We start from the raw sequence: 6,335 nt of genomic DNA on the forward strand, positions 1-6,335 counted from the left end.
TATATAGTTTATACAAATCTTATGCAGATGTGTTTGAAATGCATTATCATTTACAAATCACCTGTACTTTATTATAGATTTAAATATGTGTATATAATGTAAAAAGTATACATTTTTCACAAGTGTATCTGCTCTTTGTTAACACTATCAGACATTTTAAATAAATAAATATTTTAAGTAATCAAATGTTGTTTCAATTATAAATGTATACATTGAATGCTCTGTAAAAAGCATCTGCATAAGGAAAAACATTTACCTCCCAGAGCTACATAAATGTATCTGCCTTTCAATAGAAAAGATCACAAGTCAATGTAACATTTATGCATTCCCTGTATTAACCGGTAAACAAGTAGGCTACACACAATGAATTACTAAACTGCGGTATAAGTTGTACAGCATCACACTGATATTTGAATTCAACATCGCAAACAAAACAAATGGCCAGCACTAATATTTCATATCTGTTGCTCTTGTAAGCAGAAGCCACGTCTCTAGGCACTACAATCCTCCAGCCTATTTACTTCCGCATTCTTCAAAAGAAACACAACAGTACAAGAATGCCTCGGAATAACAACACGATCAGTTTCAGAAGTTCATATGCAACAAGTATCTACTAATCGTATTCAAAGTGCGCCGACACCTTCTATATGTTCGCTCAAATGTTTCTGCTGCGGGGTAAATGCACGAAACAAAGTTCGCCCCCCTTCTTTCTAGCAATCCCACGCCCTCCATTTCAATGGCACGGCACGAATCTCTCACAGAAGAACATACTGTCAAATATAGTTCAAGCTGTAGAGCTCCAGAGCAGAAACAACGCTGCGTTATCCCAGGCCTGCGATCGGCGTTTCCGCGCGTGGAGCCGCCCCTCGAAAGCTTTAATAGTTCTCTTACCTCGCTTTCTAAGAATCACAGAGTTTCAAATCCCCACTTAAAGTGAAACTTCTTTTTCCCAAATCTGGGAGAGTAACAGGCAGTGACGTCAGAGGGCGAAATTCCAGCCGGCAGCACACACACACACTTAAACACAGAGTCACTCAAATTTGCCCATGTATGGCAGTCTCAGCCAGCACTCAGGCAATATCTCTTCCTCAGGGCTGTATTTGCCTTATTGTGCAAACAGTGTAATAACTGGGATTATTCATCATATGTTGCATGACTGTTTATTAAGGCCTGGACACTGTCCTCTTTGTGTCTGCTGCAATCTTTAAATTTAAGCAATAAATGTTACAAATAATAAAATTAAATTCTTAATTTGATTCATTCCACCAGCAGGACATTATGTGGACCAATTTACTGTAAAAACTATAGATGGGAGAATGCAAATGGTATTTTACTGAATTATGTTAGTGTAAGCACTGAGTTGTTATATATATACAGTGGGTACGGAAAGTATTCAGACTCCCTTAAATTTTTCACTCTTTGTTATATTGCAGCCATTTGCTAAAATCATTTAAGTTCATTTTTTTCCCTCATTAAGGTACACGCAGCACCCCATATTGACAGAAAAACACAGAATTGTTGACATCTTTGCAGATTTATTAAAAAAGAAAAACGGAAATATCACATGGTCCTAAGTATTCAGACCCCTTGCTCAGTATTTAGTAGAAGCACCCTTTTGATCTAATACAGCCATGAGTCTTTTTGGGAAAGATGCAACAAGTTTTTCACACATGGATTTGGGGATCCTCTGCCATTCCTCCTTGCAGATCCTCTCCAGTTCTGTCAGGTTGGATGGTAAACGTTGGTGGACAGCCATTTTTAGGTCTCTCCAGAGATGCTCAATTGGGTTTAAGTCAGGGCTCTGGCTGGCCCATTCAAGAACAGTCACAGAGTTGTTGTGAAGCCACTCCTTCGTTATTTTAGCTGTGTGCTTAGGGTCATTGTCTTGTTGGAAGGTAAACCTTAGTTCCAGTCTGAGGTCCTGAGCACTCTGGAGAAGGTTTTCATCCAGGATATCCCTGTACTTGGCCGCATTCATCTTTCCCTCGATTGCAACCAGTCATCCTGTCCCTGCAGCTGAAAAACACCCCCACAGCATGATGCTGCCACCACCATGCTTCACTGTTGGGACTGTATTGGACAGGTGCCTGGTTTTCTCCACACATACCGCTTAGAATTAAGGCCAAAAAGTTATATCTTGGTCTCATCAGACCAGAGAATCTTATTTCTCACCATCTTGGAGTCCTTCAGGTGTTTTTTTAGCAAACTCCATGCGGGCTTTCATGTGTCTTGCACTGAGGAGAGGCTTCCGTCGGGCCACTCTGCCATAAAGCCCCGACTGGTGGAGGGCTGCAGTGATGGTTGACTTTCATTAATGAGGAAAAAAAATTAACTTAAATGATTTTAGCAAATGGCTGCAATATAACAAAGAGTGAAAAATTTAAGGGGGTCTGAATACTTTCCGTACCCACTGTATATATAGTAAGAGAAAGCCAGGCTAGATGTTGCACAGGGGAGTTGTCACAAGATTTAGTAACTATAAGATTTATATACGTAAATGTTTTGTTTTTGTTTTTGTCACAGTGGTTTGATATATTTGTTAAACGCAATATCCCTAAATTAGAATAATTCTTGATGCAGAATAAGTCTACGCAGCAAACTAAAGTTTCAGTATTTTCATATTTATTATTTTAGGTAAACACTGAATTGACGTATATTAAAAGAATAGGCTAATTCACCCAAAAATAAAAATGTGCTCAAATTTACTCACCCTAAGGTCATCCAAGCTGTAGATGAGTTTGTTTCTTCATCTGAACAACAGTAATGGGCCCTCTGCAGTGAATGGGTGCTGTCAGAAAGAGAGTTCAAACAGCTGATAAAAGCATCTAAATAGTCAATAACTAATCAACATGCATATTTGTAATAAACAAATCAATCATTTTTAATCTCACATTGTTGCTTTTAAGCTAAAATGTGAGTCCTCTATCCATAATATTGCATTCTCCAGTGAAAATATAATTTTGTCTGATTCAGGATAGAAATGTGCACTGATCAAACACTGTTTACAAACAAAAATAGTACAAAGCAGTTCTAAACAAATATGTTGGTGGATTTTGATGTGAGAGAGAGGACAACGGGGTATGGATTTTTTTTCCACCAGCTGTTTAGGCTCTCATTCTGACGGCACCCATACACTGCAGAGGATCCATTGGTGAGCAAGTGACATGCCAAACTACATTTTGGATGGAGTAAATTTTTATGTTGGGGTGAACAGTTCCTTGAAGGCTGGGGTCAACAATATAAAAAGGGAGATTTTTGATTGGTCAATAAATTGACTCATGTGTATTAAAATTTAATTTTTACTATTTATTAATTACAATATTTGCTGGCAAAAAACAACAACAAATGAATGTGTTTCTGTGTAACTTTTTACCAGTTTTACGTGTTTTATTTCATGTATTTTTTGTTTTTTTTATTTCAACTTTTTAACTTGCTCTGGAAACCTATTCAGCTGAACTGAAATGGTAGAATTCAGTTTGAATCTGAATTAATTTGAATTGGCAAATTTCAGTCTGAATCTGAGTTAATCTAAATTTGATGCATTCAGTATGACTATGACTCAGTCTTAATTAGCAACATTATGTCTAAATCTGAGTTGATCTAAATTGGCAACACTGAATTTGAATCCGAGCTGAACTGAATTAGTAGCATTCAGTGTGAAACTTGGCTGTTTAATGGCAGGTTCCCATTGTGACAACTTACCCCATGCTGTGTGACAACATGCAGATCAAGCGCCAATGTGTGTTTAATGAACTCTATATTTCTTCCTCAGCAATATTGGTGGAATATATTCAGAGATGAATTTCAGAAATATCATTTGGATAATAAGACAAGTCTCATTAAAATTTCATTTAGATTCTTTAAAATTGTCAATGCATTTCTAAGGGAGAGCAGCATGCTTACTCATCAACCAGAATAATAGTAATCCAGACATGTGTACGTAACAGTAATTCAGTAATATACCTCACCGATAAGACTATGATCTGTTTAGTCTAATCTCCTTTCACACTTCACTCGACAGGGCGCTTGACTCTCTCAGACGCGGCCTGCCCTTCAGCACCCGCCAACACTCAACCACACACTGCAGTTTGCATTCAAATCTGAAAGTTTGCATGTTCAGCTGTCAATGCAAATATCATAGCAGTGCTCTGGTTCTGCATTTTTATTTCTGTGTGCTAGGGAATGTACCACAATTGCTTTGAATGATGATGACAGTGGTGTCCGCACACTCTAAAGGTAACAGTTTGAAATAAACCTCATCGTCATCTGAATAGCATGGTTCATCCACACTTTCGCCAGAATAGTTTAAATGTAGTAATTTTGGGTCCTACAAAAGATAAACAAGATCAAGCCATAGAATGGGTTCAGTGGTTTTGTGGGTGTGACAGAATCATACATTTGGCGTGAATTTAATGAGGGTCTCCTGGTTGTCTACAGAAATGCTGTTTCGGTAAAATGAAAATAGACTTGCGTTGTACCACAATAAAACTTAGAGTCAAGAAAGCGAAGTCTCACCGCAAAATATACCCCACATACTGTAAATTCAGGGAATTCAATGAAATCGGCATAGTTTCTATTTTGGCTGTTTTGGTATGATTGGTGTCCCATCGTTACCAATAAGAACATCATAAGTCATCACAATTGGAATGAACCTTGTGTTTTAGAAAGAGAGATATTGTCAGGCAAAGACACTTGCGGCCTGAAATTTCTTGCATATAGAAAGTGAAAGCACAATTAAAGGCTCTTATCTTTCTCTTCATCATATTGACTCATACATATTCACACTTGAGTTCATGATATGGAGTTCAACTTCACAGTATTTGACAGACAGACAAATCTTTGCATCCAAGTGAAAATTATGACATGCATCAGCAAACTTGCGGTGATCAAGTTCAAGGTCATATTAATGTAAGAACAACTCCATGCATTGAATTGCTTCTGCTTGCATTACTCTCATTATTCTCCTTCAAGTCACTTAAATATAAATAGTGCCTGCTAAACTAATAAATGAATACATTTATATGCATTATTAAAAGGTTCTGTTACGACTTAATATTACCTTAATATATATAAAAATAGGTGTAGAAACAGTGTTCACTGTTAAAATGGCTAGTAAATTTTACAATCAATTATGATTAAGCAATGGCAAATACATTAAATTAAATATGACATTTTGAAGTAGAAAGGCTGAATTAGTATTTTCTTGCAAAGCATACCTCAATAATCTTTGTTTTATCTGTAACTTAATTTTTAACTTTATAACTAAATATAAAGAGAGTATATACATTTACATCATATACAACTATGATCATCTAAACTAATATTAAAACTGTATATACATTTTTTTGCATTTTTTTTTACACATTTGCATGCAGCAAAAAATGTATATACAGTCAATCGTTTATGTTTTAATATTAGTTTAGATTATCATAGTTCATCAGATAATTTACATTTTTAATATGGCTTTTCATATTTTAAGGTTTAGGTCTGGGACAAGAGAAATACAATAAAATCTATACAGATAAAAGGCATTTACAAATAGCAGAAAAGAAACAACAAAGGCATGGTAAAAAGTTTCTAATGTGACCTTTCAAAAAAATAAATAAATAGCAGATTAAATCTGTTCATTTCAATAAAAATCAAGCCCTGGGGCACAGTGCAGGAGACACTTGCGGATCTCCTCAACAGATGAAAATTAATCATCAATTCATCAACAAACTGACCAAGAGGTGAAAAGCAGCAGCAGTAAATGTAAACGGTTTAGACAGAAATATGCTACTAAGTCTCTCTGTATGCGTATAAATTCAGCGCTGATGACTATAAGTGAAATCCCTGACTTGAAACACTGTCGACTCGCTTCAGAGGTTGTCTACAACTGATTAACTTGTGCTGCAAGCGCTTTGTAAACTGTTTTGCACACCATGCATGAAAAACAGAGGCAGAAAGAACACCACCAGGAGATCAAGCGCTGAGATAAATCAGACGATTGTGCCTTGTTTTGCCGTGACTGGTTCTGCATCCCCTGGTGTGCAGGTTCCAGGGCACATTGGAAAGGTAATCTCATTTGTACTGTGTGACAGCTTATTTGCAACTTTGCTTACTGGCAATTTCCTAATGGGCCCCATGAGTAGTGTCTGGCTCCTTCTCCTTCTTCTTTCCTTCTCTCTCACTCGCTCTCTCACAAATTTGATCAAAAAGACACTCTAAAACAAATCTGAAAACAATTACAGTTGCCCCAGCATGAAATCCCTGGGTTTTCCAGCTGTCAGTCAACTGGCAATTAATGTTTTCGCCTATGAGTAAATCCAACAGTTTAAGTACACAGAACATCTACA

General features: G+C 36.8%; 1 protein-coding gene across 1 annotated transcript in view; it reads right to left on the reverse strand.

Annotated features, from left to right (window-relative positions):
* The window catches only part of LOC107717931 (lipoma-preferred partner homolog), a 232,329-nt gene extending 231,334 nt beyond the window's left edge, over positions 1-995 (reverse strand). The window contains exon 1 of the mRNA XM_016524832.1: positions 892-995. The gene's annotated coding sequence lies outside the window, so the exon portion shown is untranslated. The remainder of the gene's footprint in view (positions 1-891) is intronic.
* Between the last annotated feature and the right edge of the window lie 5,340 nt (positions 996-6,335).

The sequence above is a fragment of the Sinocyclocheilus rhinocerous genome, unplaced genomic scaffold (assembly GCF_001515625.1).
Source record: "Sinocyclocheilus rhinocerous isolate Xijiao unplaced genomic scaffold, SAMN03320098_v1.1 scaffold2558, whole genome shotgun sequence".
Taxonomy (NCBI): domain Eukaryota; kingdom Metazoa; phylum Chordata; class Actinopteri; order Cypriniformes; family Cyprinidae; genus Sinocyclocheilus; species Sinocyclocheilus rhinocerous.